This window comes from Buteo buteo, chromosome 5 (genome assembly GCF_964188355.1).
Source record: "Buteo buteo chromosome 5, bButBut1.hap1.1, whole genome shotgun sequence".
NCBI lineage: Eukaryota > Metazoa > Chordata > Aves > Accipitriformes > Accipitridae > Buteo > Buteo buteo.
The window spans coordinates 28,274,256-28,294,080 of NC_134175.1; the positions used below are offsets into that span (position 1 = coordinate 28,274,256).

At 37.0% G+C, this 19,825-nt stretch overlaps 1 protein-coding gene across 2 annotated transcripts in view; it reads right to left on the reverse strand.

Moving 5' to 3' along the window:
• The window catches only part of OSBPL6 (oxysterol binding protein like 6), a 112,515-nt gene that overhangs the window by 73,839 nt on the left and 18,851 nt on the right, over positions 1 to 19,825 (reverse strand). For both annotated transcript variants that reach the window (XM_075028348.1, XM_075028347.1), the window contains one exon: positions 11,857 to 11,925. The gene's annotated coding sequence lies outside the window, so the exon portion shown is untranslated. The remainder of the gene's footprint in view (positions 1 to 11,856; positions 11,926 to 19,825) is intronic.

Sequence of the window (19,825 nt, forward strand, 5' to 3'; positions counted from 1 at the left end):
TATCCTGACTTTTTTCATGGGAAAAACCCTCACAATTTTCAACAAGCTCTTTAAAAAAAAAAAAAAAGCAACTTCTTTTTTCCCTTTTTTCCTTATTTTAGTAATGAATTTTTTCTTTACCACTGGGCAACTTGGACAAAGGAAAAATAGATTCTTAAATTGCTTTTTAATTAGCGTCTCAACTGGACAGTGATCCAAAGCAAGGAACCTAATTTCCCTTATAAAAGGGCTACAAAATGTTTTCAGAAAAATGGTACTAATACTCCAGAGTGCAGGAGCCTAAAAGGTGCTTGTGGCCCTTGAAATCCATGTCTGGCTGCATTTTACTGCCCTTCTTTTATTAACCTATCTCTTGTTTCTCTGCATGTTTTATTTCCACTACCACACAAACATTACATTTTTGCTATGTGTTTCAAACCTACCAAGTAAAAGTTTGATTCCGAGCAAATTAAGAACTGCCTATTTTATTGATTTTGAATTTTGAAGAGTGTTATCATCAAATGCTTGTAGGGAGGATGCCACCAAAAAAAAAAAAAATCAGTGCTGTCTCAATATAAATGCAATGTATTTATGGGGGCAAATACAAGACTAGTTGATGGAGTTTGCTCAGGTCATGAAGAACAGGGGGGAGAGACAAAACTGGCAGATTACTCGGAGCTTCCACTGAACCTATTTTTTGGGGTGCTAAATGGAAGGTCACATCCAGGAACAAAACCAGGATGCAATTTTATTCTTGGAAGCAATTAGCTTGACAAACAGTAAGTGTCATGGTGGATCACAGCTGCACACAATAATATAGTTAATGGCTTACATATAATCTGGGAAATACCAAGAAGGAATAGGGAGGCTGTATTACCTCTGTGACTGCTACTAAATCACTGTGTCCAGTTCTGCTGCCAACATTTCAAAGACATTCACAAATGGGTTCAAGAGAGAACCATGAGCATAACAACAAAATTGAAAAACATCACTACTAATAAAAGATTTATAGAGGTCAATCTATTTAGTTTGTCAAAGAGAAGATTGAAGGGTCACTGGAAGACAATCTATAGCCCACTACATGGAGGGGAAGGAATTTATGATTAGAATCCTTCTCAAAGGTATAAAAAAATCAAACAGGACAAAAAGAAGAGATAAATATGTGGTTAGAAATAAGGCACAGATTTATAATGGTGAAGATAATTAAACACTGATAAAATACACTGAGGATTACAATGTGTTTGTAGGAGTATAAAAAGACATTTTCAGATTAAGACTGGGATTTAAATTTATTTTTTTTTTAATATATTCCAAAGCTCAGCCATCACTGCTGATTTGGAAGCAGGAATTCATTCAGGGCAGTCTAATGGCCTATTACATGGTAAGAGTTCAGGCTAAATCATAATGCAGCCTCTCCCTCTCCCTTCCCACAGTTGAAACCAACCAACCAACAAAAAACCCAAATCAACCCAGAAAAAGATGGATAAACTAAAAGCAATAAAATTCTTTTTTTCTTAATCCTGATCTCTGGTGCACCCCATTAATATCTCTAGCTGAGGGTCTCCAATTTTATCCTCATATCTCACTAGGCATTTATTAAGCCTGATCTTTTGTATGGAACAATGTTAAATGTTCTTCAAGTCTAGAGAAATATATATTCTGATCACTGCTAATATTTGTTTTTCTTACTGCTTTAAAGAAATTTCTCTTACTGACACATATATTTAAAACATAAGTTTCCATGGAAGAGCAGGAGCACATCATAAAGTCATTTTTTTTATCTCATTACTACCTGAATTTCTTTGCACCTCCCTAAGTGATGGTTTCATTAGAAAGATAGAAAAGAAAAATAGACTGTTATTGTTCATGTCAAGGAAGTACAAAAAATGTCTCAAGCACTTTACAAAAACATTAGGAATCACAGGCATGGCTGAAAAGACCATGAGATGGAATAATCAATTTTGAAGTTCCTGCAAAGTCTAAGATACCTTGACTGGAATTACACTGAGCATAAGAATGGGCAAGTTGCTCAAAAGTAGTTTCCTGACAGAGCAAATCAGTGACAAAAAAATCCACAACAACCAAAAAAAAATCCCTTTTCTCTTAATGCACAGCTGGTTATCTGTTGACTCTCTTCCATGAGGGAAATACATACTATTTCCTATTATCACACTGAACACTAAGTCCTGCCCACATCAATAGCTAGATATGCTTAGTTCTTCCTACTTTTGAAATACTAATGAATCAACATTCAGCTGCACTGACAAAAAACACAGTGTAAAAACACTCAAACGTAACATTCATTTGCCATAGAAGGAACTCTCTACTTCCAACACTACCAATAATTTCAGCTGAAATTACACTCCACTAAATTGCCTCCGCCTGTGCACGAAGCATGATCTAATACAAGAACAGAAATGCCCTCAGGCACCTTGCACAGAAAAAATATCTGAATAGTCCTAGAATATTCTCATCATTGAAAAGTTGTAAGTTCTTCATCAATCATTGATTTCCAAAACATATTATAGACAGAAAACTACTCCTAATATGTATTGATTTTTATACATAAACAGATTATAAAACCAGAAGAGACTACTGTGATCATCTAACATAAATAGGACCAAGGGAATTTTCCAGCTTAGTTCCTGTTTGAAATAAACCATATAATTCTGCAAATCATCCAACACCAAAGCAAAAGTATCCAGTGGTATGAAGTGACCACAAATCCAAATAAGTTCTTATAAAAATTAATTTCCCTGCATTATTAAGAATGTGTATGCTATTTCTCCTTTAAATATGTCTAACCTCAAACCTTAGCCAAGGGCCCTTGTTAAACCTTTGCCTACTACATGGAAGAGCTCTCTTCAAATGCAAAATTTGCTAATGCACAAATACACTGTATTTAGTATTGATACAAGACTTCAGGCATCTAATGTCAGTTTTCACAGCTTTCTTAAAGATTTTTAATAAGTTTGATAAAATTTTAGAGAAGAATTGGCATAATTAAAGAATTGACAAACATTTTACAGTCAGTTGGGCAGAAAGGTCTGTATTTACTTACTTAAGAGGATGGCTAAAAGGTTGCTTGAGCACAATGGTAAGGTAACTTCCCACAGCAATGCACTTGCTTATACACTTTTAGACCTCAGCATGCTGCTTAATCACATTGCACCCAGTAGCAGACATGATGCGCTTCAATGGTATACTGGTCAGAGGTATGCTTGAGCAACTATTCCAATCACAGATGAATTTCACAATAGCCAAACACTTATATACTCCTAATAACCCACACTACACTCTTCCATTGGATTTATGCAAAAATGGTGTAAGCCATGCAAGACACTGGTTCCCAAAGATACGCTCCTTGCAAGGCTGTGTCAGCTTCACAAATTACAACAAAAAGCCAAGAGATGAAGGAAGGATCAAACTGTAAGAACAAGCAAACAAGAGTTACAGAAGTCTTTGGTCACAATTAACACTTGTATATCCATAACACAGCAATACAGTAAACATGCCAGCTGGTGAGCAGTACTCTCCGCTATTTCTTTGCGTGCTGGGAAACAACCACCCTTCCCTCCTAACATCAAACATTGCTACTCTCTTTAAACATAATATACAGAAATTCTACTTATACTTCCCCATAATTAGGTACAGGACACTTAGATTTAGTACCTTTCGGTGTCTTATAGAAAGCACCAACGTTAGTAGTGCCCAGCTGAGAACCCTGTTTCATCTCTCTTTAAAAACAACTTGCCTTTTAACACTTCAATGAGTGATGATCATTATTGCATGACGTGCTGCATTAGTACCATTTGTGAGATGTGAAATTAGTTTTCCTCTACTTGACACACAATAAACCACAACGCGTACAACGGCAGCGAAGAATAAGACTGAGGGACTTGGATGGAGCTATGTAATCTGGAAATAGGGTGTGCTGAGCTTAGTCAATCAACTGAAAAATGAGTTAATTTTACACAGGCCAGAGAGGAGGGCTATTCTGTGGTAGTGACCAACACTCACACCCACCAACCTTGCTAGGTGCTTGCGAGCTATTTGATGCTTAATAACATAACCATCCCCCAAGTGCCACACGAATAACCTGTGATAACCAGCACAAAGACTTGTAGGGATAACAGAGCAGCAGAAACACAAATCCCTAACATGCCACTATATATTACTGACACCTTAACTTTTTACTACAAATTCATTTTTCCCCACCATTTGTGATCTTGCATCACCCGAGATTCCCACAATTCCTCTGTGTCCTGCAGACGCATCCCTGTCAAAGCTTAACCTCTCTGCCCCCACTCCAGTATTTTTCATTCTTCCTTTCCCTCATCCTTTGACCATGAAGTACACACTAGCTCCCTACAGACCCAGTTACTCCTTTATATTTCATGACCATGCCAGGTCCCTTTTCCTCTTTCTTTGTTTATGCTCCTCTCATAAGTTGCACACAATCATGATCCTTTGAATTTATCTTTCCTTTTCTAACCCAAGCTCTATACGTGCCCCACTTCTTTCTGTTACACAGCACAGCCTAGGTCAGCTCACAGCAACAAATTCTCTAGAAGCAATTTAAAACATATTCTGTATTTGCAAAAAACTGCTCTTCAGGGGAGAGGTCATGGCTGCAGGTTCCAGTTACACGGAAAAAAATAAACGAAGAGGACCTACAATTAGAATTGAAAGACCCAAACATCTGTGCCCTGCCACTTTGCAATACACAGGCCTTTTTTCTCTCTCTAGGGCTGAGATATGAGAAAGTTTTTCTCCAGGTTGATCTGAAGAAAAAATGAATGGCATAACAAGAAGCAAAAGATGTCTTATTTCAACACTACTAAACCTGTGGTACACCATCATTTTTTCACAAACTATTTATAATTTTCTTTGCAAAACAATTTGTAACAAGGGGCTTAAAGTTATGCCAGCAACATCAGCACTTACACAGTATTTTTCAGCTGTACTTCTCAAAAGCATTTTAAGAAGTTTAACTTTAGCATGGAGTCAAGTCAGTCACAGCAGATGCAGAGTTTGCAAGTGCAATCAATTCTCACAAAGTCCTCATTAATGATCTGAAATAACAGTTCCATTCAAGTTCTAAATGGCAATGGGCTGCCAATTATGCACAACACTGTTTGTCATTGTGCTTTAGAAGAATATTTACTAAGAACTAATACATTTTCTTTTGTGCCCAAATGCAAAAGTCCCAAACTGATCTCAAGAGAAAATTCCAAACTGCCTCATTTCAATATGACTTTAAAGAGACCCAGAATAATTCTTTGGTTTTACTAGTAAGAAACAAATTCAGTTTTTGACAAACTAAATCATGTTTTAGGGTTGCATCTAATTTGCTAATGTTGTCAGCAAATAACTATTACCTTATGTTATCAACAAATATGAGTAACCTGGTATATTTATCAAAATTTAGTACAAATTCTTAATTAAAAACACCACACAAATACACTATCTCATATTCAGTTCCAAATTTTTGAAACTTTGATTTAGCAGTCTATTAACCCAAAAAAGAAATAAAATCCTTTCATTTTTATTAAGGAAATGTTATTATTTCAAAAACTTGATGGATTATACAGGAAATCAAATTTCTTCATTTTAATTTAATTTTTTGATCTTTTCAAATCATGCTATATTTACAAGGTACTTACATATTTTTCATTCTAACTACATTGATAAGAAAAAAAAACCCAGTTTTAAAAGCCCTCTGATTATTTAAGTTGAATTTAAAACTCCTTTAGAATAGGTAACACATAAAATGATATATTGCTCTTCTGTCTGTGAATGCCACAATTTCAAATTTTATGTTTGTAGAAATAGATATCATTAGAGAGATGCCTTTTGGAGAGCTTCTCAGAGTAACAGTGACGTAGACTAAATACAAAACCTGCAGCAAGCTTTGACACACGTCACAGAACTTGGAAGGTGAAAAATTGAGGTTTATTTTAAAGTATGATGAGAGAGAAGGCGAATGGATATTGTAGGGGAAAAAGTTTCCTTCTTTTCCTGAGCAAGCACAAGTGGCCCGAGTTGGTCAGCTGCTAACAAAATACGAGCAGCCAAATGTGAGGTTCAACTGTGAAAGCAACACTCAAGCATTTTGCTGTCTGATATGCATTAGCGTCAAAGCAAATAGCAAACGCCGCAACTGAAAAGTACAGCCAAAAGGCAAATCCAGCATCTGGCCTGCGCTGGCCAAAGGCAGTGACTCAGCTACAGTGACAGCGCATAGTAAGAGATGAATGCAAAAATCTAGTGGTCGATAGAATTACTACTGTAGTGCAGGAAACAGATGAAGTTAAGAAATACAGCAGAAAGAGGGCTCTTCTGCAGTCTTGACCATTTCCATGCTAGTCGGCTGGACAGGATGAACCATCAGTCACAAGCACCAAGTGAGGGCTTTTCATGAATAGTCACCTTGCTTATGCATAAAGGAAATGTAAGATTTCTTTCTCCAATACATTCAGTTAAAAGTCATCAATTAAGGATGAATTTAGATATGAGTTCTGTCTGAACTCAAATAACTGAAAACCTCATGTCATCTAAAATAATGCTTATGAACATCAGTGAAATAACAGAAAGCCTTGACTGTTCAACCTCTTCTGTGTTTCCTCTTCTAGAAGACAGTTAATGTTACATCATATGCATGGGGAGGTCTAAAAAGCCACACAATATACCAGTGAACTACATGGGGTTTTTTACTAACTCAGAAAATGTATAATCTTTCATGCATGTGGGATAACATAAGATTGACCAAGAGTAACTAAACTACAGTGCAGGCCTAAATCTGTTGCCATTTCGGCTCATGAAAAGATCAACAGTGCAGGAACAAGCTTGAAAAAGAAAACAAAAAGAAGTTGGAATTGTTCCTGCCGTGTGCTAATGCAACTATTCAAAAAGCTGCTTTTTTTGGACTGTTGCAATGGAAGTACTATCATCTCTTTATCAAAAAAACCCTGGGAATAGCACTGGAAAGTCAGTTACAATTATATATTATAGAAATTGTCACTGTTGGATTATGACTAATTTCTCATAATAAAGTTTTTATACACACACACCTTACAGAAAAAAAAAAGGCACTAAAAATACTTTTAAAATCTTGGAATATTTCATTAAAGTTGAAATATTTGTTTATTTACTGCTCTTCAGTTGTTTGACTGATTCTTAACTTACCGCCTCCTCATCTGTACAGTAACAATCTAGAAGACCACCCAAGAAAACGAGCATTTCAGTGAAAGCGTTTTCCTTCAACAACCACACTGCCCTGACAGAATAAAAGAGGAACTCTTCCACCCTCATGCCCTGGCTGACACCATCAGTCCCAGATACAGTGCAAGCATTGGTATTGTTTCACCTCTGTGTGTAGATTTCCGTATGTCCTTTTGCTATATATGGCCCATAGAACAATTTTCTACCAATCTTTTCATTATTAAATCATATTATCGTACTTGAAATACAAATCAGAATAGCAAAACAATTCTTACGTACTTTTAACTCAATGAAATCTAACCAAAATACAGACTGTTTTCCATCTAAGTATGAGTAGGACCAACAGCCCCAACAGGGAGCTGCTCCACATCTCCTACAGTTCACTCCACCCACAGAGTCTCCAAATCCCAGAGGGACTGGAGGATTAAGTACCAGTATCAGGTGTTAGCAGGGATGGTCACATCCTCACTTGTTTAGGTTATCCCTGCCTCTGATGCCAATGCTGCACCTGTGCTTTCTGCACGGCAGAAGTTAGAATGAGGGCTCATATGAAGTATTCGCCTGTCTGAACAGGACAGTAATTCTAAGGGGGACTTAGAACTTTTTACTCTTATTAGTTACACTTTGTCAACGCTAAGGAGTTGGATTAGCAACACAACTTTTCTACAACTTTTCTTCTGGACTTGGCCCACAAACATGCCATGTAAATGAAAGGAAGTTCGCTTCCAAAGTGTAATTCAGAGGAATCTATTTAAAAAATGTAACTCAATGAGTAATTTACAAAAATTGAGTTTCAAATCCAAAGCAAACTGTAAAGTACCGCACCTTTGTTTCAAAAACAGGCAAGCAAAACTGTCCAATCTAAATTTAGTAAGCAGCAAATAACCATATATTAGACTTCTGCATTAAGAGCGGTGAGCAACTGCAAACCAAGCTGTATCTGCAGATGCAACGAAGTCAGTGTGACTTTGCAGCATTTTAACCTTCCTCAGTAATTCCTGAGATTCGGGTCAGCCTACTCAAGAGGAGGATGGTTGTTTCTTTTGTGATGGGATTGCACTGAAAAGATACATTGAGAAGTATTTCAGAGGTATAAAATTTTTAAGTACTGAAAAAAGCACCAACGAAAATGATTGAATTCGCATGCACCTACTGTCTCAAATCATCTGAATGAAATGCTTGCTGCGCTGTATACACAGGATAGTTTGTGCAACGGTACCCAAAGACATGACTGTAAAAGTGCCAAGCACTCACCATAGCGCCAAGCAGCTTGCAGCATTTTGTCCTAAACAAAATTGAATAGAATATGGCTGTAACAGTTTTCTCAAGTTTGCAGCAATCCATCAGAAGCTTTTACAATCAGAAAGTCGTAATGGGACCATATAAGGCAGCGGCTTTGCACTCAAGTCCACAAATTCCTAGCAACAATGTGAAGCATTTCAAATTTGTGTTAATAGAGACAGAAATAAAACAAAAAAAAAAAAAAAAAAATTTCCATGACCCTACAGCAACTGCTGAAAATATGTCATTAAAAGAATGCCCTCCCGTGTGTTTATCTAGTGCTGATACACATCTGGTTTCAAAACGACCAGTTATTTCAAAATGACCTATTTTCTCAAGTACACAAAGAGGCTGTACATCACACATATCTATAATTTAACAGTTCCCCATCTTCAAAAAACGTCCCATTACCAACAAAACCCAGCAATTTTCTTTTATTCTCCCTCCAGTTCCTCTGCTTGCTTTTCCTCTGGTACCTCTGCGTCAATCCTCCCGTAAATTTTCACAGCTGATAGCACAAGAGCATTGCACTCCACATTCATCCCTTGCTTTCTGTAGTACATCCCGGTCTACGGTTGTTTCATTTCCTGTCCACTACCTGTGTAGTCTCCACTGAAAGGATACATGTACGACAACTGAACCAACATATATATATATGTATGTTGTGCTACAGGAGTTATTACTTATACTGCAATGGTTATATTAATACATACTACAGGTCTCAATCAAAAAAAAAAAAAAAAGGCTCTTAAGGTACAACCAATTAAAGGTTAAGAATCTGTGCAACTAGTATGTTCCAAAAATAAAACTGATTGATGATTCCAAACATCTCAAGGATTATTCGTTCTTGACTGGCAAGGCCATTGTGGGAACCTTCTACCCCCAAACTGGCATCTGCATATTTTCATAAGCAGTCCCGTGTTTTACTTTGGAGGAGTAGGGAGAAGACTTGTGGAATATAAACTGTAGGTAGATCCATTAAATCTATCACCGTTTTTTGCATAATTGTGTCACATTTCAGATGGGTATTTCCCTGACATACTATATACCATAGATCAGAGATGATGGTGCTAACTGATCATTCCTAAATATAGTCCGCCTGCTGCAGCACAGGGATGTAAAAACAGAGTCTACATCAAAGCTATCTCCACAAGGCAATGCTTAAAGGAAAAAGATTTTGTCAGTGTCTGGGAAATCATAGCTGGATATTAGGCTTTGGCATGGCCTAAAAAGGTATTTCTAGAACTATTTTTGCCTGCTTTTTAAGTGTTGTTCTTTAACAAATCATTAACAGATTGTGTTTGTCAACATAATCTGTAAAAAAATGTTTTTTCTCACACTCCACAACAAAACGCTGCCCTGTTTGAAATGCTGTTCTTGGCACAAGACGCTAAGTAGAGTTCTGCCCCCAGCCTCTAGAGAACAGAAGCTAGCTCCCCAAACCATTTTTAAAAGGAGGACAAGCCTGCTTTCCCAGACCGTGTTTTCACATAGAGGTTTAAATAAAAATCCTGTTTCATTATTTATAATGATTATTTCTAACCGTATTTTATTTTCGTAATGAATCCAAAAAGGAAGCTATAGAAAACTAAAGGGCTTTTATATTAATTAACAAAGTAATTATATGTTGTGGTTATTTGCTTAAACAAGCTATTTCAGCCTACGGTGGTTACCCTTAGGAACCTGTGGTAGCCGAGTGCCAATACCACAATATTTGCCATACACTGTATTAATCCACGTGTCAAAAAAATCAAAGGCTAAGGATGTCACAGGGACCACAGCAATATTCACTTTAGCTGCTAATGGTGTCAGCTTCTTTAATCACATCCATTAGATTTAGAGAGAAGCTAAAGTACAAAGAAATGGCACAGCAAGAAGTTACAGAGCTGCAGCAACTATACAAGAACATGTGTATAGTAACGAACTGCTGTATGAAAAGGAATCTGAGGGAAGTTTTCAGCAGTCATAAACATCTTGGGTCAGAGAGCTTTCCAACATATAGAGAAATTTTAATCCAGCACCATCAAGGATGGCAAACACTTCAGGAAAAGTTAATTTATGATCAAAGCCAGCAATACCCATAGGATCAACATTATGTTGAGGTCTCCTCTACAGTCTCAGCATAGCAAAACTGAATGATGAAGTGCTGACATGACAGATCATGTTCTTGAGATGGTACTTCTAACACAGCTGGCTCCTTTCCATGTTGCGGGGGGGAGTGACTAAACCGTAAAGCAACAGCAAGTAGAAATAAAAGCTCCTAGAAGTAATAGGGTTCTGCTCCTCAGAATATGCTTTTTTTTTTTTTTTTTTTTTTGGTCCTTCTAAGATGAGGTAATAATGCCTTCAGCTTGGCAGGAGACAAAAATCCAAATAATACAAGGATTACCCAGCAACTGTAACATAAGATTAAGACCGCAATATTCACAATTGCAGGATGATTCAGCACAGAAGCTAGTAAGAGAAGGATGCATTATAAACTACCTTTATATTGTCTTTGAAATTTGATTCACCCAAATACAATTATTAACCCAGCCTATCCTCTAAATGGGGAAGTTGCGTAACAAAGCACAAGTGAGAGAAACATCAAGTAAAAAGTTCCAAGTTTACATTTTTCTGTGTATATCTAGCAAATATTCAGCTATTTCCCTTGACTTTAAAATATAAAGCAAAAACAGATAGCTAGTAGACGATGTACAAGTCTAATATTGTTTCATTTTCTTAAAATGTCTGCATGTTTTCTCAAACTCCTTATGAAACCACCTAAGTTTGTCCACCACAAATACGTATCTTCATATACTCCTCTCTCCTCCTCCACCTCCTGTTGCTCCTATTGCTCTGAGGACTCCACCAAACTAGAGCTGGCACTTCAGTAGGTCCCTTTTCAAAGAGAAAAAGCACTGATTTGTGAATGGCTTGTGACTACTAGCAAGACCAAGTCAACAGTGTACATAGAACATAACTGTCTAGCACACAAAGGACTCAACGGTGGCACTGATGTTGGGACTTTTCTGTAAGGCCTCACTCTGAACAGGATAAAGGACAAGGAACAAGGCCCTATTCTGCCACTTCTACATCAAAAAGACCACAAGGACTTCACTTTTTTATGGTCTATGCATCAGAGCAGAAGGCTTGTCACTTACGTATTTGTTCCCTTCTCTTCCCTTACCACCACCTTTATATATATGCATGGCAACCAGCTATGATTTCGCTATCCTGAGTGAAATAAACTGAAACCTAACAGGTCAAAAATTTTAACACAGAAGAACAAGAAACCTATCACATATTGCACTTCATTAAGTCAACTACTGTTGGTTATACAGCAAGAAGAATTCTTTCAAGAATATTTAATTAAATCATTTATTCTATTACCAGTTTGACAGTAGCTTCCATTAATTGGAGATAGCTTTTCAAGCAACGTTCTCTTCATTACTTCATCCCCTAGACAAATAAAAGCATACAGAAATGGAGATGTTAGAGAATTTCATATCCAGATTTCCAACATTCTTTTTATTCTGATCTGGCTGTCACCGTCATTTCAAAGCTTGGTTTCTTTATAGATTGATTTTTTTTCTTTGCCTGAGTCAGAAATAACTCATTACCTAAGTTATGATGAAATGTTCCAATGATGGTACATTCAATCAAATGGAACAGAGCCAAAGTCTTGAGGTACCCTTTCCTTGAAGCACCTTCCAACAGGAAATACATTATCTATTCCAGATAGGCATAAATTGAAGTTACTAATCTTTCCTTTAAAACCTCTGATCATGACCCTACTACGTAAAATAAAGGAAGGGGTGAAAACCAGCCTGCCTACATCGAATGTTCCAGTCCCATCCCATCAGCTAAAATACTTTTTGCTACACAACTTGGGATACAATTTCGATCTAGAAATCAAAAGGAGAATGCCACCTGAACTACTGTCATGTAAAAGTCTGCTACAAAAGGAAGCTCCAATATAGGATCAGTTACAGGATATCTCCCTCTACAATTTTGAAGCTGGAAATAACACAAGGACTGCAGAAAAAGCTCACATTCTTTATGTTGTCCTGAAAAAAATACAACCTGATAAACAATATTCACAAATTTTAAACCAAATCTATTGTACTTTACTGTGAAGAAGATGGGTTCTAAACAGAATTATCCACACCTATTCATCAGGTTAACTCTCTTTTTGATTGAACTATTGTGTATGTTATACCGCATCATCCCCATAACCCTCAACAGTAGATTTATCCATCATATAGACCTGCTTGAACAAGCTGACAAGAAGTGGTATTTAAAATGTCTGTCACTGACCATCAGAGAGACTACTCTCCCCTTTTTCCAAGGGCTTGGGAACTGAAAAGTGCAACTGTCACTTCCAGTCAGAATGGGTTTCATGAAATCAGAGAGCTCAAAGCAGCATGCTAGAAAGTAAAGAACAGAGAGCACAGGAAGGTAGTCATTGGGCCAGTACTCATCATCTTCATAGGGTTCACTGCAATTGAATAATTAACTCAGGAGTTCCCCTTAAAAAAACAAACAAAAAACAACAAACAAAACACACCCCAAGATGTTAACAACTACTCCAAGCGAAACAAAAATTGCATGCAATTACATTTCTTTCTGTTGGCATAGTTATTAAACATAGGAGGTTATTAAAATGTAAAATATAAAACCAAAATTATGTTCTGCATCTAACAAACAGGACAGAAATATTGCAGTATTTTCCCTACAAACCTGTATCTATTTCATTGTATTTTAGTAGCGCAAGAATGTTGAGCTAGCTCTCTTCGAACTGCTGTTTCACCATAATAGGGGTAGGGTTTGTAGCTCTGCAAATATCCAAACAGCACTTATCTAGCACTTGGAGAAAATGGTACACCTCTGTGCCAGGGAGGGGAGGGGAGCCATTTCAATATTTTTTTCTTCATACGTTTGGAAAGAAAGGAGAAATAAAAGGCAGAAGTTAGAGGAATGCAAGATGTTTTATAAGAGTTCTAAACTTGTATGCTTTAATGTGCTTTCGTATCAGAACAAACCCAAAATTCATCAGTTTGTTTATAAAAGGGGCCTTAGTAATTTCCTATCCAGCTAAACTGGCACACCCTTGTCAAATGCCAGAGCTGTAATTCAAAACTCAAGAACAGTCAGAGCCCACTGGGTCATTCTAAAAGCAGACACATAACAACCAAATCTCACTCTTCACTAACACCAGTTCATGGTCCACCAGATCCAAAAAGGCACCGGTGTTACCAATGCAATCAATAAAAGCTTTCCCATCGCAAAATCCACTACAACTACTGCCACTCTGCCTTGCCTGAAAGCCCCTGGAGAGAAGCCAGAGCAAGGAACGCCAAGTTTGCATTACCCGCCCTCCTGAAGCCAGTTAAGACAGAAGAGCATTTATGACTCACTGCCTATGCTCTACACTGCAGATACCGGGAATATTCTGCATTGTCCTAAGCTCTACAGTCCCACAGAAAAATTAGGATTTTTAGTCACAGTGACACTAACTATTCTAATTTGAAATACCTTATTTATCCCAAAATAAGAGTTTTAGACTTTGACCATTTGCCCATCTAGTGGGCTGAAAGGCCACAAGAGCCAGTTACTACAGAAATACCTTTGCTTAAATAGATCACAGCAAAATTCTTAAGACTTTAATTCTGTAATATGAAAAACTGCATCCCAATTGAGATGGTTTAATAAATGCTTTAAAACAGAAATGTTGACAAAGCTTTAAAAAAAAGGGAAAAAACTGCACCACACACATATTGGGACACGCTGTCTTTCTGAACTACAACCAAAGGTTGCAGTATGCATGGAGCTATAAGAATGGGCTGCTCTCCAGGAATAAACTAGCACCATCAGAAATGCCAGCACTTCTTGAAAACCTGCAAGTATCACCTGACCATTACCATACAATACCATTTTTATGCATGACAACTGTCATCATAGAACTTTAGGATAATTAATTCAGCAGCATATTTCACACATGAGACAAAGAAGCTGAGAGGAACCCTGGATGCTTTGAATTCTTCAGAGAAAGACAGCTCTAGTATATCTTGGTGTACAGGATGACCTTGGAAAAATGCAAAAAAAAAAAAAAAGTCTATGCCTTAGTGCAGCCAGTCAAAGATATTACACATGTAAGTATTTGTCACCAAAAGAAGGTCACTGAAATCAACACTGTCATTTAACAGGTCTCATTTCTTACTCTAATAGTTAGATGGAAAGGACACAAATCCTTTTCTCGCTGTGATCTATCACACAAAAGAAACAGATCCATTCCTAAGGAATGTATCACATACAAAGCAAACCCACCGAGAAGAAAATAGTGCCATTAAGTTCTTGTTCGTTCGAAGAAGCTGACGCACTTGTGAAGATTGACAGTGCTGCAAAGCTGCTGCAAAGCCACAGATACTGCTTGCATTGCCTTTCTTGAACCAGAAGAGCCACTATTAGAGCCAGGACAGAGCACACAATGACCAAATACATCATCTTTACACCTGCAATGCTACAAACCAAGTCTTTGAAGCCACATGAGACATGAGGGTACTGCAGTTCCAGACTAAGGCAAAATACAAATCACTGTAATTAAAGAGCATCCTCAAACTTGCCACACAAATAAAAATTACAAAAGAAAAAAAAAAATCAAAATTATGAGCCCATTGCTGTATTGTTACTTCTCCAGGAAAGCATTTTAGTCACAATTATTCATGTACCAGAATGGAAAACAGAATATTTTAAGTCCCATAAGAAATTATTTTCTCTTAGTTTAGACAATCAAACTACTGTTCTTAAACAGCTCATACAATGCTTATATCTGCTGATCAACTTTTTTGCATTATTCAGTCATTTGTCATTCAGATTTCAGAAAGAAACAAAGAATTTCCATTTTCAATTAAAGAAGTTAAATCCTTCAGCGGCGTTTGCCTACAGTATACCAATTGAAATGCAAAGATTTTAATATCCAAAAATATCTTATTAGAGTATCAATAATAGTCCAAAATAAATTCCTCAAAACTCAGACCAGCTGCAGTAGTGTGAGAATCCACAGTTGAATCTTTAAAACAATTATTTTGACTAGACTTTGTATTGCATATAATCCTCTCTTTGTTTTCTTCCTATTTGAACACAACATTGGTTATTAATTGCTTTATCCTGGAAAATACAATGCACTGAAATTATGACAAAATCTATTCTTTAATCCAGTGTATCATAAATCAATGCTGCAACAATTAACAGCATGATACATCTTGGAAAATTGTCTGCTGTTTAAGCAAAGAAACCCAACCCTAGACCAATAAGGATGATGTGTGTGAGATTCATCACTGGCCACAGCGCATCAGACTTCTGCATCACCATTCTGGCCATCACAGCTTAGCAAGCATTATCGACAGAAATTCAGAAGTTGCCCAGCTCCCCTTCCTTTTCTCTCTCTTCCCACCACCTCACAGATCCCATCTCCTCAGTGGGCTTTGCAACCTTTCCTTTCTACAGCCTCAAAAATGTGAGGAAAAAACATTTCTACGCTTATTAGACAATGTAAATAAAAAAACCACCTCACAAACAACATCACATTTAATAAGAGTTCATATAGTAAAATCATTTGTGACCTTTTTTTGCTTTGGAATTGACCCAGTCAACAGGACTACTATTGCAATTACAGCGTTCTAAAAGTTCCACTGTTTCCTTCCTTGTTGCACACACTTAACACGCAGCACAGGTTCACCCTAGTCACCAGTGTTCATACTTAGTGTGATTTACAAAGTCTTGGATTTCAGCCTGGTCTAAATGCAGAGATTTGGAGAGAGAAACTAAGCACTGTTCTCAAGCTGCAGCTAACATATTTATACTAGAAATAAAGTACACATTTTCAAGCAGGAGTATTGGAACAAATGGCTTGATTTGTGTTCAGTTTGCCAGGTTTTGCAGAAATGGGAAGACAACAGACATTGCTGGAAGGTATGTTGAACACCACTGAGTTTGACGTTTCTTTTTTCTTCATTGAGTCGGATCACGTTCCACCGTTGGTGCCAGCAGTCTGCCCACACCTGGCAGTGCCCGATTCCTCCACCATCACATTTCTGGAGAGATCCTGAACAATCAGGGATTTATGGAAGACATGGGTCTGGTACCAAGCAGGAAGCACTGATGAACCTAATGGCAATGAGAAGCTTCTCAAGAACTTACATACTTCCCAAGTTAATCTTGATTACCAGACCTAGGATCAAGAACGAGTTTTTCCTCTAGCTCAAACTGCCAGGGCTTATGAAGACACAGCAAGAAAGAAAGAAGCATGGCACATGACATGAGAGTATGAACACTTTGCTGGGGACACATCAATGCTTCCAAGTCATTGCTGTACCTCAAGACAATGGAAATAGTCTTGCTGTCTTGGTAGTGCAATTCATGGTTTTATCTCTGGGATTTTAATACAATAGGACTTATGATGCTGGGTGTATTTCCGACTTCTGGCCACAGCAGGTGCTTTTACAGACCTGGACTTATTGTTCACTGCAGAACTGCATGTGATGCTGTAGGCTGGATTCAGTAATTCAGGTGGTCTCTTTTGCTTCTGTACTGTCATGTTTCTAAATGGAGTTGGTATAAGCAAAAAGTAGAATTATTGCTAAAAAAATACAGGGCAGCTCAATTGGATTGTGGCAGGAATTGTATGTGGAGGTTTCTCCCTTGCGTTATGTAGCAGGCCAAGCCAAGACAACTTCCTATAACCTTAAGAATTCCCTAATGCATATAGAAGTGCAGACCTGTTCTGAAAGTTGCCTGTTAAAAACAAACGGCTTAAGTTATTTGCTTGGTTTCCAATATAAAAACTCATTATGCAGCTATTAAAAAAAAATAATTGAAAGTATCAGTCCTAGAAGTGTATCCTGAACTGTACTGCACACAAAAACTCTGTAACCAGAATTCAGCTAGCACCTTTGGTTATGACGAGCATGCCAGTAAATACTTCATCTTATTTAGTTCTGTATCTGTACTACATATGCCACAGTAACAAAGTTTTAAGAAATAGTAGGAATATATCAGTGAAAGCAAGAGAGATGACTCATTACCAATGATCATCTATCTCTGGAGTTGAGTGAAATGGGGGGTGAGGAGGGAGACTGTAATCTGACTAACATCACAGTGACTCACCAATCCACTTGACTTGCATAAGGATTTATGACAACACACTCCAACATATGAATACAAGCAAATAAATAAGTAAAACAGCCCAGAGAGTCCCTTCCCAATCAGATTAATAGCAGACATACAGAAAATGTTTCAGGCATTCTATTTTAATCTAATAAAAATAATAATAGATAGAAATCTCCTGGGAAATAGGGGAACAGAAGAATAGAAACTAAGAAGATTACACAGGCTGCAGGTAAAGGAGATAAATGGAAGAGAAAAAAAAGTTTTACAATTACAGAATGGTCATTTTCTTTTTTTTTTTAGAGGAGATTATGATGATTAGAAGTACTTTAAGTATTATCATGAATGTATTGTTTAAAATACAAGAAATTCTAGGTACACCAGATAGAATTTACTGAACAATCTTTGAAATATACAGCTCTGCAAAATACAAAGTAACCAATTTTTGTATTAAAAAGTAAATAAATTTTTTCTTTTTTTTGTCAATACTTTTTAGTCAGTAGACAAAAACTATGAATCTCTGTATACACATACCAGATAAAAGAGATTTCGACTTTAAAGTACAAAGAAAAAAATGCTTCAATAAAATTTATTCTATTCCCTAAATGTTAGGGAAATTAAGCTAGGTGTCTCTGCTTATTATTTATAATATTCACACAAAGACAGGAAGAATTTTATCTGCAACTGTACTTTACAAATGTGCTATTCTTTATCACCTCAAATAAATAAAGAAAAATCTCTATTCTATGAACAGAGATGCTTTATCCTGAGGACAGTGTACCCAAACATATCATCCTTCCATTTTAGTTAGTTTTATCTTAGAGAGTAGAATTAGTTTTTCTTTTCTTTTTTTTTCCGAAAAAGGGGGATCCTAAAGTTAACTTCCTAAATCTGTATTTAGACTTGAAACTTAAACAAAACAAAAATTCCCAGTAACAGACTCAAAGCTCTTACGAGAAATCTGCTCAAATTCATACAGCAGGGTGACTATTTTATATGCCTAGCAACAGCAGTTTCTCCAAGTTTATGAACAGTTTAGCAAAAAGGGAAATCAAATCAAGTCCAGACTCCCTAAAAGAAAAAGACAAGTTCTTTGAAGTGGGGTACTCTGAAGACTGAACTTAGAGAAACAGGACAGGGCAACTTTTATACAGCAGGTTCATTATTTTCTGCTACTGTGGTAATGGATGTTCATATAAGAAGCTGCATAGACAATCAAAACTTCACCTTGCTATCAAAATGTCACGTGATAACATGAAGAGACGCTGGTCAGATTATAAAATAAATAGGATGTGAGCAGCAGTGGACTGCATGAAAGAATCAAATAAATTCATGTCAACTATTAAGCAGTCCAGAGGAGAGAGACAATTTTTGTTGTAGCTTGCATTAAGCTCTGTAACTTTCAAGGCAGTGCACCCCAATTTCTAAATGCAATTCCATATGCACAAGTCCTCTACAGTAATTGTGACTGTCGGCAGTAGCAGCTATATTAAAAGTAGCTGACAGAGCAGAGTACTACAATGACCAACAAAAATTAGATTTTAATACATTAGGACACACATCAATGTAACAGATTTTATTGATCCCATCAAACCAAGCTACTGGAGAAAAAAAAACCTTAAAGATGACATCATCCATAATGAAATTACATAGCAGAAAAGCAGTTAAAGGAGAACACAAACACTTCCGGACTAACAAGCAATGTCTTTCTATAAGAACTGAAGAAACTAGTACCTAAGTGGCAGAATAAACTGACTCTTAATGAAACCTCAGGTAACAAACAAACAAATACTTACACCTTTCACAGGAAAAACAATGAAAGAAGATATTTGTTATTTCCTATTTATTTTGTTGCTGTTGTTCTCTTCTCATGGCTTAGCTTTTATTTCGAAAGACTTCCATGTATTATAATTCTTTACTGGCTAAAGAAAACAGTCAAGATCTAAACCTCCGAACTGATCTGAATTTATTATAAAGCTCAAATGGTCTGCACAGATGGAACAAGTACTTCGTACGGTACATGAGCTATCCAAGAATTCAGAGAACAATTCAGAGACTATATGTGTATAAAACAAGGAAAATTAGGTGGGTGAACAGCAGGAAAGTAGCTACAGCATCCCACTATGGATGTAGAGATGTGAGTGTGAGCCCTTTGTCTGGATAGGTGCCAAGGCCTTCCCGCAGTTATCCTAGC